Consider the following 21,416-nt stretch of genomic DNA (forward strand, 5'->3'; position numbering starts at 1 on the left):
TGTTGGTTGTTTCCTTTGTTGTGCGGAAGCTTTTTATCTTCATAAGGTCCCAGTAATTCATTTTTGCTTTTAATTCCCTTGCCTTTGGGGATGTGTCGAGTAAGAGATTGCTACGGCTGGGGTCAGAGAGGTCTTTTCCTGCTTTGTCCTCTAGGGTTTTGATGGTTTCCTGTCTCACATGCAGGTCCTTTATCCATTTTGAGTTTATTTTTGTGAATGGTGTGAGAAAGTGGTCTAGTTTCAACCTTCTGCATGTTGCTGTCAAGTTCTCCCAGCACTATTTGTTAAAGAGGTTGTCTTTTTTCCATTGGATGTTCTTTCCTGCTTTGTCAAAGATGAGTTGGCCATAAGTTTGTGGGTCTAGTTCTGGGGTTTCTATTCTATTCCATTGGTCTATGTGTCTGTTTTTGTGCCAATACAATGCTGTCTTGATGATTACAGCTTTGTAGTAGAGGCTAAAGTCTGGGATTGTGATGCCTCCTGCTTTGGTCTTCTTCTTCAAAATTACTTTGGCTATTCAGGCACTTTTGTGGTTCCATATGAATTTTAGGATTGTTTGTTCTAGTTTCGAGAAGAATGCTGGTGCAATTTTGATTGGGATTGCATTGAATGTGTAGATAGCTTTGGGTAGTATTGACATTTTGACAATATTTATTCTTCCAATCCATGAGCAGGGAATGTTTTTCCATTTCTTTATATCTTCTTCAATTTCCTTCATAAGTTTTCTATAGTTTTCAGCACACAGATCTTTTACATCTTTGGTTAGATTTATTCCTAGGTATTTTATGCCTCTTGGTGTGATTGTGAATGGGATCAGTTTCTTTATTTGTCTTTCTGTTGTTTCATTATTAGTGTATAAGAATGCAACTGATTTCTGTACATTGATTTTGTATCCTGCAACTTTGCTAAATTCATGTATCAGTTCTAGCAGACTTTTGGTGGAGTCTGTCGGGTTTTCCATGTATAATATCATGTCATCTGCAAAAAGTGAAACTTTGACTTCATCTTTGCCAATTTTGATGCCTTTGATTTCCTTTTGTTGTCTTATTTCTGATGCTAGAACTTCCAACACTATGTTAAACAACAGTGGCAAGGGTGGACATCCCTGTCGTGCTCCATGTCTCAGGGGGAAAGCTCTCAGTTTTTCCCCATTGAGGATGATATTAGCTGTGGGCTTTTCATAAATGGCTTCTATGAAGTTTCTGTATGTTCCAGCTTTCTCAAGGGATTTTATTAAGAAAGGACGCTGTATTTTGTCAAATGCTTTTGCTGCATCTAGTGACAGTATTATATGGTTCTTATCCTAGCTTTTATTAATGTGATGTATCACAGTGATTGATTTGTGAATGTTGAACTAGCCCTGCAGCCAAGGAGTGAATCCCACTTGATCATGGTGAATAATTCTTTTTATATGCTGTTGAATTCGATTTGCTAGTATCTTATTGAGAATTTTTGCTTCCATATTCATCAGGGATATTGGCCTGTAGTTCTCTTTTTTGCTGGGCCTTTGTCTGGTTTGGGAATCAAAGTAATGCTGGCTTCATAAAATGAGTCTGGAAGTTTTCCTTCCCTTTCTATTTTTTAGAACAGCTTGAGAAGGATAGGTATTAACTCTGCTTTAAATGTCTGGTAGAATTCCCCAGGGACGACATCTGGTCCAGGACTCTTATTTTTTGGGAGATTTTTGATAACTGATTCAATTTCTTCACTAGTTATGGGTCTATTAAAATTTTCTATTTCTTCCTGTTTGAGTTTTGGTAGTGTGTGGGTGTTTAGGAATCTGTCCATTTCTTGCAGGTTGTTCAGTTTGTTGGCATATAATTTCTCACAGTATTCCCTGATAATTGCTTGTATTTCTCAGGAATTGGTTGTGATAAATCCATTTTTATCCATGATTTTATCTATTTGGGTCCTCTCTCTTTTCTTTTGGAGAAGACTGACCAGAGGTGTATCAATTTTGTTTATTTTTTTACTTAAAAAATTTTAATGTCTATTTATTTTTGAGAGAGAGAGAGAGAGAGAGAGAGAGAGGGAGAGAGAGAGAACACAAGCAGGGGAGGGGCAGAAAGAGAGGGAGACACAGAAACTGAAGCAGGCTCCAGGCTCTGAGTTGTCAGCACAGAGCTTGACGCAGGGCTTGAACTCATGAACTGTGACATCGTTACCTGAGCTGAAGTCAGAGGCTTAACCGATTGAGCCACCCAGGTGCCCCAATTTTGTTTAGTTTTTAAAAAAACCAACTCTTGGTTTCATTGGACTGCTCTACTGTTTTTTTTTTGTTTTTGTTTTTGTTTTTGTTTTAAATTGTATAGTGTTTATTTTTGCTCTGATCTTCATTATATGCTTTCTTCTGCTGGGTTTGGGGTGTCTTTGCTGTTCTGCTTCCAGTTCCTTTAGGTATGCTGTTAGATTTTGTATTTGGGATTTTTCTTGTTCTTGAGATAGGCCTGGATTGCAATGTATTTTCCTCTCAGGACTGCCTTTGCTGCATCCCAAAGGGTTTGGATTGTTGTATTTTAATTTTCATTTGTTTCCATATATTTTTTAATACTTCCCTAATTGCCTGGTTGACCCATTTGGTTCATCGTAGGATGTTATTTAACCTCCATGCTCTTGGAGGTTTTCCAGACTTTTTCCTGTGGTTGATTTCAAATTTCACAGCATTGTGATCTGAAAGTGTGCATGGTATGATCTCAATTCTTTTATATTTATGGAGGGCTGGTGTGACCCATTATGTGACCTATCTTGGAGAATGTCCATGTCCACTAAAGAAGAAGTATATTCTGCTGCTTTGGGATGCAGAGTTCTAAATATATCTGTCAAGTCCATCTGGTCCAATGTATCATTCAGGGCCCTTGTTTCTTTATTGATTCTGTGTCTAGATGATCTATCCATTGTTGTAAGTGGAGTATTAAAGTCCCCTGCAATTACCCCATTCATATCAATAGGGTTGCTGATGTTTGTGATTAATTGTTTTATATATTTGGGGGCTCCCGTATTTGGCACATAGACATTGACAATTTTTTAGCTCTTCCTGATGGATAGGCTCTGTAATTATTATGCCCTTCTTCATCTTGTTACAGCCTTTAATTTAAAGTCTAGTTTGTCTGATATAAGTATGGCTACCCCAGTTTCTTGTGACTTCCAGTGGCTTGATAGATAGTTCTCCATCCCCTCACTTTCAATCTGAAGGTGTCCTCAGGTCTACAATGAATCTCTTGTAGACAACAAATAGGTGGGTCTTATTTTTTTTTATATCTATTCTGATACCCTATGTCTTTTGGTTGGAGTATTTAGTCCATTCATATTCAGTGTTATTATGAAAGATATGGGTTTAGAATCATTGTGTTAACGGTGCCTTTCATGCTTGTAGTGTTGTCACTGGTACCTTGTGGTCCTTGCAACATTTCACTCACATAGTCCCCCTTAGGATCTCTTGTAGGGCTGGTTTAATGGTGATGAATTCCTTCAATTTTTGGGAAAACCTTTATTCTCCTTCTATTCTGAGTGACAGGCTTGCTGGATAAAGGATTGTTGGCTGCATATTTTTCCTTTTCATCACATTGAAGATTTCCTGCCATTTTTATGGCCTGCCAAATTTCAGTAGATAGGTCTGCTACTACCCGTATGTGTATATTTTTGTATTTAAGGCCCGTTTATCCCTAGATGCTTTCAGAATTCTCTCTTTATCCTTGTATTTGCTAGTTTCACTATGATATGTCATGTAGAATATGAATTCAAGTTACGTTTGAAGGGAGTTCTCTGTGCTTTTGGACTTGAATGTCTGTTTCCTTGCCCAGATTGGGGAAGTTCTCAGCTATGATTTGTTTAAGTACACCTTCAGCCCCTTTTCTCTTTCTCTTCTTCTGGAATTTCTGCACTACAGATAGTGTTCCGTTTGAGGGGAGTTTTCTAATTCTCCCCTCTTGATCCTAGATTTTTTATCTCTCTTTTTTCTCAGCTTCCTCTTTATCCATAAGTTTATATTCTAATTCACCTATTCTCCCTTCTTCTTCTTCTTCTTCTTCTTCTTCTTCTTCTTCTTCTTCAATCCATGCTGTGGCCACCTCCATTTTATTTTGTACCTTATTTGTAGCATTTTTTAATTCATCATAACTATTTTTTAGTTCCTTGATCTAGGAAGTAATAGATTTTCTGCTGTCTTCTATGCCTTTTTCAAGCCCAGCAATTAATCTTATGACTATTATTCTAAATTCTTGTTCATTTGTATTGCTTACATCTGTTTTGATCAATTCTTTAGCTGTCACTTCTTCTTCTTGGAATTTCTTTTCTGGGTAATTCTTCCATTTTGTCATTTTGTCTAGTTTTCTGTTGCTTATGAGTTTTAAATGCTTGTTATGTGCTCTGCAGCTTTCAGCACTGCTATATTAAAGGGAGGTCATATTATGTCCAGGGCCTGGCCCTTCAGGAGGTGTTTTTCTGGAGAGTGTTATTTGCTCTCTGTTGTGACTTTATTTCTCTACTCATAGTGATGTTTTGGGCCTTCCACCAGGTGTGCTTTGATTTGTTCCTTGAAGCAGCCCTGGAAAGGAAAACAGACAAAAAAACAGGAAACAAAGACACACAAACACACAGACAAAACAGACAACACACACACACACACACACACACACACACACACACACAAAGTCCAAAAGGAAAAACCAGTCCAAAAGGAGAAACACCAGCTACAATAAAGAACAGGGTGGGGGCGGTGCTGATGGAAGACCACATACAGAGAAATGACAGGGGCAGGGACAAAGAGAGAATAAACATTGACCAGGCAGAGAGACTAAATGGCTTAATCCAGAGAGGGAGAGAAAGGAAAATAAAGAAGGATGTGGCAACAGAAAAACAAAGATAGTTACCCAGGCAGAGAAACTATATGGCTTGATTATTCCAGAGAGAGAAAGGAAAGTACAGAAGGAGATGTAGAACATGTATCAAGGGAATGGATTAAATATTTCTGCCTAAATAAGCCAACAACCAGAGTAACCAGCCTAGAGGGGGGAAAGATAGGAAGGGAGAATATGTGTAAATAACAAGAATTGTCCTGGAATTAATCCAGGCTATACAGCATCACTGGTCTGGATGACGGAGCTGTCTGGTTGCACAGCATCTATCTGGCTCATGCAGATACGTAGTTACCCAGTGAAGAAGGGCGTGGTTTGGTGTAGGCTGGTCCCACCTTCATAATGGGCCCAGGGACCAATCCCTGAGGCCCCACCTTGGTGGTGGTGGTGGAGAAAAATGGTGATTCCCCAGTCTCTTCTCCACGAACCCGGTGGACTCCATTTGAGTTGTTCTCATTCTTCTGAGAGTGCAGACAGGGTGGTGCTTCTCGCTCCACTGACTCCCCTGACCTGGCGCTTGGCTAGAATTCAAAGTCCTGCTCCATGCAGTGTGGCACTGGGGACGTGCCTCTCTGTGCTGCTTGATATGCGGTCCTGGCTGGCTTTGTCAGTGTGGCAGCACTCCAGGGAAGGGACTGCTTTCTCCTACTGTGGACTGCACCCCTGACCTACCACCAAACTGGGGGCTGGCTCTCCTCCTCCTCAGGTGTGCAAATGGGGCAGCTGGCCCCAATCGGAAGAAAGCCCTTCAGTCAGAGATGGGATCCCTCTCAGTCCCAGTTGAGGTTTATCTCTTGTTCAGATACAGTCGTATGCTTCCCAAGCCACCCTTTCTCTTCGTCTCTACACAAAAGGGGATCCTTCCTCTCATGCCTATGTGACCCATTTTATCTTCCTCAATTCACAATCACCCACCTATAGCCCCTCAAAGATGTCCTGGTGTCTCCCTCTTAGACTCAGTCTCTTTTCCTCCTAGACTCTTGAGGTTCAAAGTCCTTTGGCTTCAACACTTCTTTGTTTGAGAGACATGGGAAGTACAGATCACTCTACTTCTCCTCCATGTTGGCTTTCTTCTTCCTCTCCTCTTTTCTTTTTGATAAGTCTGGCTATAGGTTTGTCAGTTTGTTAATTTTTTCAAAATTCAAAGTCTTCTCAAAATTCAAAATTTTCAAAATTGGTTTTATTGGTCTGCTTTATTATTTTTTTAATTTCTATATCATTTATATCATCCCTAATCTTTATTATTTCCTTTCTTCTGTTGCCTTTAGGCTTTGTTTGTTCTTTTTCTAGCTCTTGTAGGTGTAACATTAGGTTATTTATTTGAGATTTTTCTTGCTTCTTAAGGTAGACCAGTATTGCTATGTATTTCCCTTTTAGGACCACTTTTGCTGCATCCTAAAGGTTTTGGAATATTGCATTTTCATTTTCATTTGTTTCCATGTATTTTATTTTATTGCTTCTTTGATTTCCTGGTTGACACATTCATTGTTTAGTAGGATGTTCTTTACCCTCCATGTATTTGTGGTCTTTCCAGATATTTTCTTGTGATTGACTTCTAGTTTCATAGGGTTGTGGCCATAAAAGAAGGGTTGGGGAAATGGGTGGGAGGGGCATTGAGGAGGGCACTTGTTGGGATGAGCACTGGGTGTTGTATGTAAGCGATGAATCTTGGGAATCTATTCCCAAGGCCAAGAGCACACTGCATACACTGTATATTAACTAACTTGACAATAAATTACATTAAAAAAAAAGAAATATGGTTTCAAAGATTTTAATCTTCTTGAATTTGTTGCAGCTTGTTTTGTGGGCTAATATATGATTTATTCTGGAGAATGTTCCATATGCATTGGAAAATAATGTGTATTCTGCTGTTTTAGGATGAAATATTCTGAACATATCTGTTAAGTCCACCTAGTCCAGTGTGTCATTCAAAGGCATTGTTTCCTTGTTGATTTTCTGCTTAGATGATCTGTCTATTGATGTAAGTTGGTGTTAAAGTCCCCTACTATTATTGTATTACTATTGATTTGTTCCTTTATGTCTTTTATTAATTGTTTTATATATTTTGGTGCTTCCATATTAGGTGCATCAATACTTAGAATTGTTATATCTTTTTGTTGCATTTTCCCCTTTATGATGGTATAGTGCCCTTCTTCTAAAAACATTTTTTATGTTTATTTATTTTTGAGAGAGAGAGAGAGAACACACAAGTGCAGGAGGGGCAGAGAGAGAGGGAGACACAATCAAAAGCAGGCTCCAGGCTCTGAGCTGTCAGCACAAAGGCTGATGCGAGGCTCAAACCCATGAACCATGATATCATAACCTGAACCAAAGTTGGACACTTAACTGACTGAGACACCCAGGAGCCCCTATAATGCCCTTCTTCATCTTTTGTTACAATCTTCGTTTTAAAGTCTATGGCGTGTGGGTGGCTCAGTCGGTTGGTCATCCGACTTTGGCTCAGGTCATGATCTCACCATCCATGATTTTGAGCCTTGTGTTGGGCTCTGTGCCAACAGCTCAGAGCCTGGAGCCTGATTTAGTTTCTGTGTCTCCCTCTTCTCTCTGCCCCTCCACTCAATCACGCTCTGTCTCTGTCTCTCTCAAAAAAAATTAAAAAAAAAATAAAAAATAAAGCCTAGTTTTCTTGATATAAGTATTGCTACTCCAGCTTCTTTTAACATCCATTTGATTGGTAAATATTTCTCCATCTCCTCACTTTTTATCTGAATGTGTCTTCAGGTATAAATGAGTCCCTTGTAGGCACTGTACTCATTGGTCTTTTTTTTTTCAATATATGAAATTTATTGTCAAATTGGTTTCCATACAACACCCAGTGCTCATCCCAAAAGGCGCCCTCCTCAATACCCATCACCCACCCTCTCCTCCCTCCGACCCCCCATCAACCCTCAGTTTGCTCTCAGTTCTCAACAGTCTCTTATGCTTTGGCTCTCTCCCACTCTAACCTCTTTTTTTTTTCCTTCCCCTCCCCCATGGGTTCCTGTTAAGTTTCTCAGGATCCACATAAGAGTGAAACCATATGGTATCTGTCTTTCTCTGTATGGCTTATTTCACTTAGCATCACACTCTCCAGTTCCATCCACGTTGCTACAAAAGGCCATATTTCATTTTTTCTCATTGCCACGTAGTATTCCATAGTGTATATAAACCACAATTTCTTTATCCATTCATCAGTTGATGGACATTTAGGCTCTTTCCATAATTTGGCTATTGTTGAGAGTGCTGCTATAAACATTGGGGTACAAGTGCCCCTATGCATCAACCCTGTGTCCCTTGGATAAATTCCTAGCAATGCTATTGCTGGGATCTGTATGCTGAAAACTATAGACAGCTTATGAAGGTAATTGAAGAAGATTTAAAGAAATGGAAAGACATTCCCTGCTCATGGATTGGGAGAATAAATATTGTCAAAATGTCAATACTACCCAAAGCTATCTACACATTCAATGCAATCGCAATCAAAATTGCACCAGCATTCTTCGCGAAACTAGAACAAGCAATCGATATATATTTTTTAATTTCTTCTCTAATTCCCTGGTTGACCCACTCATTCGTTAGTAGGGTGTTCTTTAACCTCCATGCTTTTGGAGGTTTTCCAGACTTTTTTCTGTGGTTGATTTCAAGCTTCATAGAATTGTGGTCTAAAAGTATGCATGGTATGATTTCAATTCTTGTAAACTTATGAAGGGCTGTTTTGTGACCCAGTATATGATCTATCTTGGAGAATGTTCCATGTGCACTCGAGAAGAAAGTATATTCTGTTGCTTTGGGATGCAGAGTTCTAAATAGATCTGTCAAGTCCATCTGATCCAATGTCTCATTCAGGGCCCTTGTTTCTTTATTGACCGTGTGTCTAGATGATCTATCCATTTCTGTAAGTGGGGTGTGGAAGTCCCCTGCAATTACCACATTCTTCTCAATAAGGTTGCTTATGTTTATGAGTAATTGTTTAATATATTTGGGCGCTCCGGTATTCATTGCATAGACATTTATAATTGTTAGCTCTTCCTGATGGATAGACCCTGTCACTATTATATAATGTCCTTCTTCATCTCTTGTTACAGCCTTTAATTTAAAGTCTAGTTTGTCTGATATAAGTATGGCTACTCCAGCTTTCTTTTGGCTTCCAGTAGCATGATAAATAGTTCTCCATCCCCTCACTCTCAATCTAAAGGTGTCCTCAGATCTAAAATGAGTCTCTTGTAGACAGCATATAGATGGGTCTTGTTTTTTTTATCCATTCTGATACCCTATGTCTTTTGGTTGGCGCATTTAATCCATTTACATTCAGTGTTATTATAGAAAGATACGGGTTTAGAGTCATTGTGATGTCTGTATGTTTTATGCTTGTAGTGATGTCTCTGGTACTTTGTCTCACAGGGTCCCCTTTAGGATCTCTTGTAGGGCTGGTTTAGTGGTGACAAATTCCTTCAGTTTTTGTTTGTTTGGGAAGACCTTTATCTCTCCTTCTATTCTAAATGACAGACTTGCTGGATAAAGGATTCTCGGCTGCATATTTTTTCTGTCTAGCACACTGAAGATATCGTGCCAATTCTTTCTGGCCTGCCAAGTTTCAAAAGAGAGATCAGTCACGAGTCTTATAGGTCTCCCTTTATATGTGAGGGCACGTTTACCCCTTGCTGCTTTCAGAATTTTCTCTTTATCCTTGTATTTTGCCAGTTTCACTATGATATGTCGTGCAGAAGATCGATTCAAGTTACGTCTGAAGGGAGTTCTCTGTGCCTCTTGGATTTCATTGCCTTTTTCCTTCCCCAGTTCAGGGAAGTTCTCAGCTATTATTTCTTCATGTACCCCTTCAGCACCTTTTCCTCTCTCTTCCTCCTCTGGGATACCAATTATGCATATATTATTTCTTTTTAGTGTATCACTTAGTTCTCTAATTTTCCCCTCATACTCCTGGATTTTTTTATCTCTCTTTCTCTCAGCTTCCTCTTTTTCCATAACTTTATCTTCTAGTTCACCTATTCTCTCCTCTGCCTCTTCAATCCGAGCTGTGGTGGTTTCCATTTTGTTATGCATTTCATTTAAAGCGTTTTTCAGCTCCTCGTGACTGTTCCTTAGTCCCTTGATCTCTGTAGCAAGAGATTCTCTGCTGTCAGCTATACTGTTTTCAAGCCCAGCGATTAATTTTATGACTATTATTCTAAATTCACTTTCTGTTATATTATTTAAATCCTTTTTGATCAGCTCATTAGCTGTTGTTATTTCCTGGAGATTCTTCTGAGGGGAATTCTTCCGCTTGGTCATTTTGGATAGTCCCTGGCGTGGTGAGGACCTGCAGGGCACTTCCCCTGTGCTGCGGTGTATAACTGGAGTTGGTGGGCGGAGCCGCAGTCAGACCTGATGTCTGCCCCCAGCCCACTGCTGGGGCCACAGTCAGACTGGTGTGTGCCTTCTGTTCCCCTCTCCTAGGGGCAGGTTTCACTCTGGGGTGGCGTGGCCCGTCTGGGCTACTTGCACACTGCCAGGCTTGTGGTGCTGGATATCTGGCGTCTTAGCTGGGGTGGGTAGGCAAGGTGCACAGGGGCAGGAGGGGCAGGCTTAGCTCGCTTCTCCTTAGGTGATCCACTTCAGGCGGGGCCCTGTGGCAGCTGGAGGGAATCAGATCTGCTGCTGGAGGTTTGGCTGTACAGAAGCACAGAGTTGGGTGTTTGCGCGGAGCGATCAAATTCCCTGGCATGAACTGGTTCCCTTTGGGATTTTGGCTCAGGGATGGGCGAGGGAGATGGTGCTGGCGAGTGCCTTTGTTTCCCACCAAACTGAGCTCTGTTGTCCGGGTCTCAGCAGCTCTCCCTCCCTTTGTCCTCCAGCCTTCCCGCTTTCGGAGCAGAGCTGTTAACTTATGACCTCCCAGACACTAAGTCGGCTTGCCCTCAGAACACAGTCTGGCTGGTCCCTCTGCTTTTGCCAGCCAGACTCGGGGCGCTCTGCTTGGCCAGCAGGCTGCCCCTCCGCCCTGGCTCCCTCCTGCCAGTCTGTGCAGCGCGCACCGCCTCGCCGTCCTTCCTACCCTCTTCCGTGGGCCTCTCGTCTGCGCTTGGCTCTGGAGACTCTGTTCTGCTAATCCTCTGGCGGTTTTCTGGGTTATTTAGGCAGGTGTAGGTGGAATCTAAGTGATCAGCAGGACGCGCGGTGAGCCCAGCATCTTCCTATGCCGCCATCTTCCCAGTCATCTCTGGTCTTTTTTTTTTAATCCATTATGATACCCCATACCTTTTGATTGTAACATAAATCACGTGGACTAAAGTCCACTTACACTCAGAAATTATTGAGAGATATGCATTTATTGCCAATTTCTGCTTGTTTTGTCATTGTTTCTGGAGATTTTCTCTGATCCTTTTTGTCATTGTCACTTTTGTTCTCTCCTTTGCACTCAAAGTGTCCTTCATAATAGTTCTTTCAGCCTGTTTCAGTGGTCACAAACTCCTAGCTTTTGTTTGTCTGGGAAACTCTTTATCTCTCCTCTATTCTGAATGATAGCCTTGTTGGATAGAGTATTCTTGACACCAGATTTTCCTGTTCAAGACTTTGAATATATAATGCCACTCACTTCTGGCTTACCAAGTTTCTTTTGAGAAATCCTCAGCTAGACTTGTGGGTTTTCCCTTGTAATTTCAGGATTTCTTTTGTTCTGCTGCTTTTAAGATTTTTTCTGTGTCACTATATTTTGTAAATTTAGACACAATATGCTTTGGTTTGGGCTGCTTTTGTTGAATTTGATGGGAGTTCTCTGTGCCTCCTGGAGTTGCATTTCCGTTTCCATCTCCAAGTTATGGAATTTTTCAACTATTATTTATTGAAATAAATATTCTACCCCTTTTTCTCTGTCTTCTTCTGGCACTCTTATAACATGAATGTTATTGTGTTTAATGGAGTCACTGAGTTCCCTAAGTCTGTATTTGTGTTGCATATTTTTTTCTTTTTTTTTTTTGTTCAGCTTTGTTACTTTCCATTATTTTGTCTTTCAAGTCACTAATTCCTCTGATTCTTCTAGCCTGCTTTTCATTGCATCAATCCTGTTCCTAATCACTTTTATTGCATTTTTCATCTCTTATTGATACTTTTTACCTCTTTTATCTCTGTGGTAAGGGTCTCACTGATGTCTTCTATCCTATTCTCAAGCTCAGTGAGTAGCCTTATGATTGTTGCTCTACTCCATCAAGCGTGTTATTTATATCTGTTTGCTTAGATTTCTGTCTGTGGCCTTATCCTGTCCTTTCATTTGTGCTAAATTCCTGTGACTTGGCATTTTTTCTAAGTCTCTGCCTTCTTCTGTGTGTTACAAAAGCCAGTTATGTCTCCTGCTCCTAAAAGTAATGGCCTTATGAAGAAGAGTTCATATATGTGTCCAGGGCCTGGGTGCTTCAGGGAGTGCTTCCAGTGTGTGCTGCATGGACTCTGCTCTTGTGTTTTGGTAGCCTATCCTTCTGGCCAGTCATCTGTAGAGGCTCTCTTTGCCTACTGTGGGCAGTGTTTTGTCCCTGGCCTGAATGTAGTGAGTTTTAGCTAGGTATATTCTTGTATGCTTATGAAATGAGACTTGTCAGTACTACCACCAGAACTGAGGCCCTACCAAACTCTCTGATCAGTAGATGTGGTGTGGGCATAGGTTTGTGGTGGTCTTCTGGGTGAGCGGCCTATTACACTGGGACTGAGGAAAGCATGACTGAGAAAGGGCTCCCACTGGAGCACAGGGTGTTGGGGCTTGGTATAAGCACATTATGCAGCCAGTGCTATCATTGCACTGCTTCCCACAGGTGGTTCTGTGTTGAGTGGTGGGGGAGGAAAATGGTGCTGGCCAGCTCCTTTGTTCCTGGAGAAGCATCTCCATGAATACTTCATTTCAAGGACATTCTCTGAAGAAAGCAAATAATCTCTCCCCTATGTGCCCGGGAATTCTTCAGATCACTTTTCTGTGTTTTCTTCCCTGATGTTGTTTGCCTGTCTTCTCTCCAGGAGCAGTGTAGTGCCCTCAAAACTTTATCCCAGCCAAGCCCATTGACCTTTAAAACTCCATGCTTTAAGCCATGATGGTTGCAAGAATTCACATATTCAACCCCTCTCATTTTCCAAGCCAGTGGCTTTGGGGAAATGTTATCCTTGTGCATTCCCCTGATTGCTTCTCTCTCTCTCTCTTTCTCTGTAACCACAGCTGCAAACACTGTGATCCAAACACAGGTGGTTTTCCAAACACTTGTGATCCATTTCTCCCCCAAACCACATCTCCATACTTCTTACCTTCTTCAAAATGGCCTCTTCTCTCCCTTTAGTTGGGAAGTTTGTTCTGTCAGCTTTCAGGTTGATTTCTAGGGTGTTAAGGATGATTTGATAGTTATCTAGTTGTGTTCATGGAACGAGGCAAGCCTAGTGTCCACTTTGCTGCATCTCCCCTTCTCCTAAATCAGTATTTGTGTCTTTCCTGATTATGCTAAAAGTTGTTACTTTGGGGGTATTTTGTTTTAAATGTCCTTTAAGCACAAAAAAATAGGAGGCGCCTGGGTGGCTTAGTCTGTTAAGTGTCTGACTTCAGCTCAGGTCATGATCTCATGGTTTGTGAGTTCGAGGCCCCCCCATACATCTCTGGGTTTTTTTTGTTTGTTTGTTTTTAAAATTTTTTAACGTTTATTTATTTTTGAGAGAGAGAGACAGAGAATGAGTGGGGGAGGGGCAGAGGGAGACACACACACAGAATCTGAAGCAGGTTTCAGGCTCTGAGCTGTCAGCACATAGCCTGATGCAGGACTCAAACCCGTGAGCCATGAGATCACAATCTGAGCCAAAGTCGGCTGCCTAACCAACTGAGGCACCCAGGAGCCCCAAGCCCCCCATACATCTCTGTGATGACAGCTGGGAGCCTGGAGTCTGTTTTGGATTCTCTGTCTCCATGACATTGCAAACTGCAGGATTTCATTTTTTGATGATGAGTATATATGAATATTCTATATTCATATATATACACACACACATACACATTATTTATATTTACACACACATTATATACACATGTACCACATCTGCTTTATCCATTCATCAGTCTATGGACACTTGGGCCATCTCTATAGTTTGGCTAGTGTTGATAATGCTGCTACATACATTGGTGTGCATGTGTCCCTTCAAGTCTGTATTTTTGTATCATTTGGGTAAATACCTAATAGTGCAATTCCTGGATCATAGGGTAGTTCTGTTTTTAGTTTTTTGAGGAACCTCCATACTGTTCTCCAAAGTCACTGCACCAGTTTGCATTGCCACCAACAATACAAAAGTGTTTCCTTTTGTCTGCATCCTCGCCAACATCTGTTGTTTCTTGTGTTGTTAATTTTAGCCATTCTGACAGGTATGAGGTGGTATCTCATCATGTTTTTGCTTTGTTATTTCCCTGATAATGAATGATGGCATTTTTTTTTTCACGTGTCTGTTAACCATTTGGATGTCTTCTTTGGAAAAGTGTCTATTCATGTCTTTTGCCCATTTCTTAATGAGGTTGTTTGGTTTTGGGGTGTTGAGTTTGATAAATTCTTTATAGAACTTTATAGAACTAACCCTTTATAAAATATGTCATTTCAAACATCTTCTCACATTCGGAAGTCTGCTTTTTTAATTTTTTAAATGTTTTTTATTTATTTTTGAGAGAGAGACAGAGATAGAGCAAAAGCAGGGAAGGGGCACAGAGAGAGAAAACGGGGCTTGAACTCATGAATCATGAGATCATGACTTGAGCTGAAGTTAGAGGCTTAACCAACTGAGCCACCCAGGTGCCCCTGAAGACTGCTTTTTAGTTTATTGACTATTTACTTCAATATGCAGAATGTCCCAATAGTTTATTTTTGCTTTTGTTTCCCTTGCCTCAGGAGACATGTCTAGAAAGAAGTTGCTGTGGTTGATGTCAAAGAGGTTACTGCCTGTATTCTCCTCTAGGATTTTGATGGTTTTCTGTCTCACATTTAGTTCTTTAATCCATTTCAAATTTATTTTTGTAAATTGTGTAAGAAAGTGGTCCAGTTTCATTCTTCTGCATGTCACTATACAGTTTCCTAACACCATTTGCTGAAGACATTGTTTTTTTTTTCCATTGGATATTCTATCTTGCTTTATCAAAGATGGGTTGGCCATATAGTTGTGGGTCCATTTCTGAGTTTTCTATTCTGTTCTATTGATCAATGGGTCTGTTTTTGTGCCAGTACCATACTGTCTTGATGACTACAGCTTTGTAATATAACTGGAAATATGGAATCATGACACCTCCAGTTTTGTTTTTCTTTTTCAGGATTGCTTTGTATATTCAGGGTCTTTGGTTCCACACAAATTTTAGGATTTTTTGATCTAGCTCTGTGAATAATGCTCGTGGTATTTGATATGGATTGAATTAAATGTGTAGATTGCTTTGGGTAATATAGACATTTTGACAAAGTTTTTTCTTCTATTCTATGAAAATGGAATGTTTTTCCATTTCTTTGTGTCCTCTTCCTTATCTTTCATAAGTCTTCTATAGTTTTCAGAGTACAAATCTTTTACCTCTTTAGTTAGGTTTATTCTTAAGCATCTTATTGTTTTTAGTACAATTGTAAATGGGATTGATTCTTTAATTTCTTTTTCTATTGTTTCATTATTGGTTTACAGAAATGCAACACATTTCTGCACATTGGTTTTATGTCCTATGATTTTGCTGAATTCCTATATCAGTTCTAGCAGTTTTCTGGTAGTCTTTTGTTTTTTTTTTACATAAAGTATCATGTCATCTGCAAATAGTGAAAAGTTGAATTCTTCCTTGCCAATTTGTATGCTTATTATTTCTTTTTGTTGTCGGATTGCTGAGGCTAAGACTTCCAGTACTATGTTAAATGGTAATGGTGAGAGTGAACATCCTTGTATTGTTCCTGACTGTAGGGGAAAGGCTCTCAGCTTTTCCCCATGAGGATGATATTAGCTGTTGGTCTTTCATTATGTCTTTTATGATGTTGAGATATGTTCTATCTATCCCTACTTTGTTGAGGATTTTTAACAAGAATGATGCTGTATTTTGTCAAATGTTATTTCTACATCTATTGACAAGATCATATGGTTCTTATCTTTTATTAATGTGATGTATCATGTTGACTGAGTTGTGAATACTGAACCACCCCTGCAGCCCAGGAATAAATCCCATAATTCTTTTGTTTACTGTTGAATGATTTCCTATTATCTTTTTGAGAATTTCTGCATACAGATTCATCAGGGATGTTGGCCTCCAGTTCTCCTTTTCAGTTGGGTCTTTGGTTTAAATCAATTTACTCTTCAACTAGCTCCAGTCTGGACTTTATCCCAACTATGGCATTTTTTTTTCAAATTTTTTCAAACTCTAGTTGGTTAACACATAGTGTAATATTGGCTTCATAAAACTGTGCCATTTTGATTTAGAAGTCAGATGGCTTCATCTTTTTGAAATTCATCATTCAACTCCACTCCACCCACCTCCATGAGAATTTCTACCCTTCCCCTTCTACCAGTGTCAAAAATTGGTACAAAGTACCTCTACTATCTTTCTGCCCAGCCCATGCTGCTAATCCTCAGTCCATGACAGAGGTTGGCTGTGGCCTGAAGAGATTCAAGACAGTGAGAGAGGCAAGGGAAAGACACTAAGCTTTGCCCAACTCTCATTCCATGGTACAGAAATCACAATAGGAGGAACTCTTTTGGTGTAAAAGCTGATGAATACCAAAACAAATTCACATTTAAATATAATTTTCCATGAGAAATAAAACCTTGTCACCATCTTGCAAAAGAACCACTCAAGATTTATCAAGAGTGATAACATTTCTGTTTAAGATGATTTCTGATTAGAGATGCCTGGATGGCTCAGTTGGTTGGGCATTGGACTTCAATTCAGTAGTTCATGAGTTTGAACCCCACTTTGAGCTCTCTTCTGTCAGTGCAGAGCCTGCTTGGGATCCTCTGTCTCTCTGTCCCTCTGTCTCTCTCTCTCTGTGTATGTCTCTGCCCCTCCCCTGCTTGTGCTTTCTCTCTTTCAAAAATAAGTAAACATTTTAAAAAATAATAATAAAAAAAGAGGGACACCTGGGTGGCCCAGTCAGTTAAGCATCCAACTTCAGCTCAGGTCATATTCTCATGGTTCAAGCCCCGCATTGGGCTTTGTGCTGACAGCTCAGAGCCTGGAGCCTGCTTCAGATTCTGTGTCTCACTCTCTCTCTGCCCCTCCCCCACTTTCACTCTGTCTGTCTCTCCCTCAAAAATAAACATTAAAAAAGAAATTTAAATAAAATAAAATAAAATAAAATAAAATAAAATAAAAAATAAAGATGCTTTCTGATTAACTAGGGTGTTATCTCAAATTCAACACTGGGTGAATAAAAGGAAATGAGTAACATACGAACATAAGCCAGCTTATTTGACTGTCGCTCAAGTAAAAAAAAAATCTTGATTTTCCAGTGCAAGCTAAGCCTGAAACTATGCTCCATGTATTACTGGCTGTTCTGAATTCACAGTCTTCTGTAAGCACCCTGGAAATAGACTCCAGGCACACTTAGAGGTCTTGTGGCACATACCCATTTCCATGTTATGTCTTCCTCTATCTCATATTCCTAGCCTTAGAAACACCACCAAGAACTATAAAAGACAGGTTTGAAGATGTAAGGAATGTCTGTAAGTTTGATATGAAGTTCATATCTGGAAGAGAGGAGGAGCTTGGGAAGATGGCCGAGACCCTGAGTTCACCCCACCCCAGGTTTTCAACCAGATATCATCCACATCCAAGTCAATAACTGAGAGAGTGACCTGAAGACTGGAGGAACAAACTCCACATCTCAATATAGAGAGGAAGCTGCAAGTGAGAGCTTTAGGAAGGTCTGAAAGGTGGAGGAAGGCTGTCCACAGGAGAGAGAGAGCTCTGCCCATGGAGAGGGTAGAAAAATGGTTCCTCACACCAGGGAGCTCACCCAGGGAAGAGTAATCCCCATAATGTTTGGTTTTGAAAACGAGATAGACTGAAATCCATGACTTTGTATAACCAGTGGGACTTGGAGTTTGGAGCATCAGAGGTCAGCACTCAGCACTGGGTGAGCTAGGAGGGCAAGTGATACCTGGGTCACTTCCCTTAAAGAGACAGCAGCTTGCACAGAGAGACAACATAAAAACAGCAGTTTACATGACACCAGGCACAAATTGGAGACAAATCTGTTCATCTGATTTTGGAGAATGTTGAAGAACTTCACTGAAAATGATGGAGCAGAAAAGAACCATTTTTCTCCCCTGCCCCCAGCATAAATACACAATTACCAGCAGGAAGCAGAAATGCACATACAGCTGCTGCCTGGCCTGTTGGCAGTACACCATGCCCACAAGTTCTTTAAGGACTAGCCCACTCCAAGATTGTTGGCCTCAGCCCTGGGTTCAGGCCAAATTTTGTTAAAGCTGCATGTACACCCTGAATAGCCACCCTGTGCACACCTTGTGCACACCCCACCCTCACACACCATCCCCAGCCACCAGGTGCCCAACTGCCACTGCACACTGTGCCCAGTCACTGTACCTCACCCAACTGCATGCCCCCAGCCACCATCATACTTCAGCCCTAGTCCTATACAGCCATCTTCATGCACCTCACCTATTTGTGCCCAGCCTTGTGCCCCCAGCAGCCCTAGCACACAACACCCAGCCACCACAGCACTTCAGAGTATCTGGCATAGGACTAGTGACCCAGAACAAATTTTGATACCTAGGAATAAGCCTAACCAAAAAGGTAAAAGACCTGTATTCTGAAAACTATAAAACACTGATGAAAGAAATGGAAGATGACACAAGGAAATGGAAAGACATTCAGTTCTCATGGATTGGAAGAACAAATATTGTTAAAATGTCTATACTACCCAAAGCCATCTACACATTTAAGGCAATCCCTATCAAAATACCAACAGCATTTTTCGCAATCCTAAAATTGGTATGGAATCACAGAAGACTTCAAATAGGTAAAGCAGTCTTGAAAGGAAAAGTAAAATTGGAGGTATCATGATTCCAGGCTTCAAGTTATGTTATAAAGACGTAGTAATGAAAACAGTATGGTACTGTCACAAAATAGGTTTTTAGATCAAGGGAACAGAATAGAAAACCCAGAAATGAACCCACAATTTTATGGTCAGTTAATCTTCAACAAAGCAGGAAAGAATATCCAATGGAAAAAAAACGTTTTCAACAAATAGTTTTGGGAAAACTGGACAGCAACATGTAAAAGAATGTAAGTGGACCACTTTCTTACACCGTACCCAAAAATAAATTTAAAATAGATTAAATACCTAAATGTGATACAGGAAACCATCAAAATCCTAGAGGAGAACACAGGCAGTAACCTCTTTGATATCGGTGACAGCAACTTCTTTCTAGATATGTCTCCTGAGTCAAGGGAAACAAAAACAAAAACAAACTATTGGAACTTCATCAAAATACAAAACTTCTGCACAGCAAAGGAAACAATCAGCAAAACTAAAAGACAATCTACAGAATGGGAGATCATATTTCAAATGACATATCTTATAAAGGGTTAGTATCCAAAATACATTTAAAAACTAATACAACCCAACACCCCAAAACCAAATAATCCAATTAAAAACTGGGCAGAAAAATATACGTTTCTCCAAAGAAGACATCCAAATGGCCAAGAGACACCTGAGAAGATGCTCAACATCACTCATCATCAGGGAAATGCAAACTAAAACTACGATGAGATATCATCTCACACCTGTCAAAATGGCTAAAGGCAACAACACAAGAAACAACAGATGTTGGTGAGGATGTGGAGAAAGGGGAACCCTCCTCCACTGTTGGTGGGAATGGAAACTGGTGCAGCTACTCTGGAAAAACATTAAAGAGTTTCCTCAAAAAGTTAAAAATAGAACTACCTTATGATCCAACAATTACATGACTAGGTATTTAACCAATGAATACAAGAACGCTCTACCCCTATTTTATAGCAGCATTATTTACAATAGCCAAGATACAGAAGCAACCTGTGTCCATCAATTGAGTAATGCATAAAGAAGATACAGTAGAAAATTATTCATCCATAAAAACGAATGAAATCTTTACATTTGCAATAACATGGATAGAGCTAGAGAGCACAATGGTATGTGAAATAATTGGAGAAGACATACCGTATGTTTTACTCATATGTGGAATTTAAGAAACAAAACAAATGAGAAAAGGGGAAAATGAGAGAAAGAGAGAGAGAGAGAGAGAACTCAAAAAAAAGACTCTTAATGAGAACAAACTGGCGGTTACCAGAGGAGAGGTGGGGTGGACAGGTTAAATACGTGGTGGGTATTATGAAGTGCACTTGTCATGATGAATACAGAATGATGTATGGAAATGTTGAAGCACTATATTGTATGTCTGAAACTAATATGACATTATGTCAACCAAGTAGAATTAAAATAAAAACTTAAAAATATATTTTAAGTTCATATCCACAATATTTTCTTTTCTCAAATGTAGGATTATTCAGATTATAATCACTCTTCAGGTCTTTCAATTTAAAACAACTGCGGAGAATGAGTGATTCTACCAAAATTTTATCTTATTATCTTGTTATTTTGTTATTTTCTTTCTCGAGTGGAAATATAAGGAAGGCAAAGGTAGTAGAAAAGTTTTTGCTAGGTCCCACCTAACTCTTTCCATGTTTCTTCCTGTTAAAGAATTTATCACATCCTTACCCCACAGCTGAGTCATTGTTATACGGATATAGACAATCTCAAGAATAACATTCCTTCAACCATGAGATGGCCTTCTTCTCAGTTCTTTTCACTTCTCAGTACCTTCCTACTGGGTCAGGGTTGAAATATATGACACAGTAAAACTCACAGGAGCAGAAAATTCTATTGGGGCACAGAACTCTAAAGAGGTTTCCTAGGGCTGTCTTTGAGTTCAGGACAGAGATAGGAATCTGAGAGTCATCTTAGTGGACCTCATGGAGAGGTTGGGCGTATGTCAGACCCCATTCTTTTGCTATCAGGAATTCTGCTCTGCATACCTTCCTCTTCTCTTCTTTGTCCTGCCCACTGTTTAGTGTTATCTTCTGAGTCAACTGTGAAGCCATGCACCTCCAGCTCCCATCCAACTTTCACTTTATGTTTTTCCCAAAGCTCAAACATTCTGTGTGGAGCAGAGCAGCCAAGTGGCTTTAGCTGAGGAGCATGTGTCCCTTCCACACCTATCCCCACAAGATCGCTCTCCTCATTGACACCACCTGTCTGGACCTATGGGCATTTGTGTTTGCAACCCCTGCATTAAACTTGTCTTAAGGGTCTTCAGGAAAGACAAGCAACAAAGCCTCTCAGTGCCCACATTGTATTTTGACTGCATGTACGTGAACATATTTAGCAAATTTGACTTTAACTTACTAGCATTCCTTCATCTCCATGTGCCATAGGTTAGGTTTCCTGGAATCAGATGGAAACAGGTTTTGCATGCAGGTTTATTGGAGAGTGCTTTGAGGATTGAACTATATAGTGGGGGAAAGGAGTTAAGGAAGCCAAATTG

The sequence above is a fragment of the Herpailurus yagouaroundi genome, unplaced genomic scaffold (genome assembly GCF_014898765.1).
Source record: "Herpailurus yagouaroundi ecotype Mexico unplaced genomic scaffold, PumYag 212, whole genome shotgun sequence".
Lineage (NCBI taxonomy): Eukaryota > Metazoa > Chordata > Mammalia > Carnivora > Felidae > Herpailurus > Herpailurus yagouaroundi.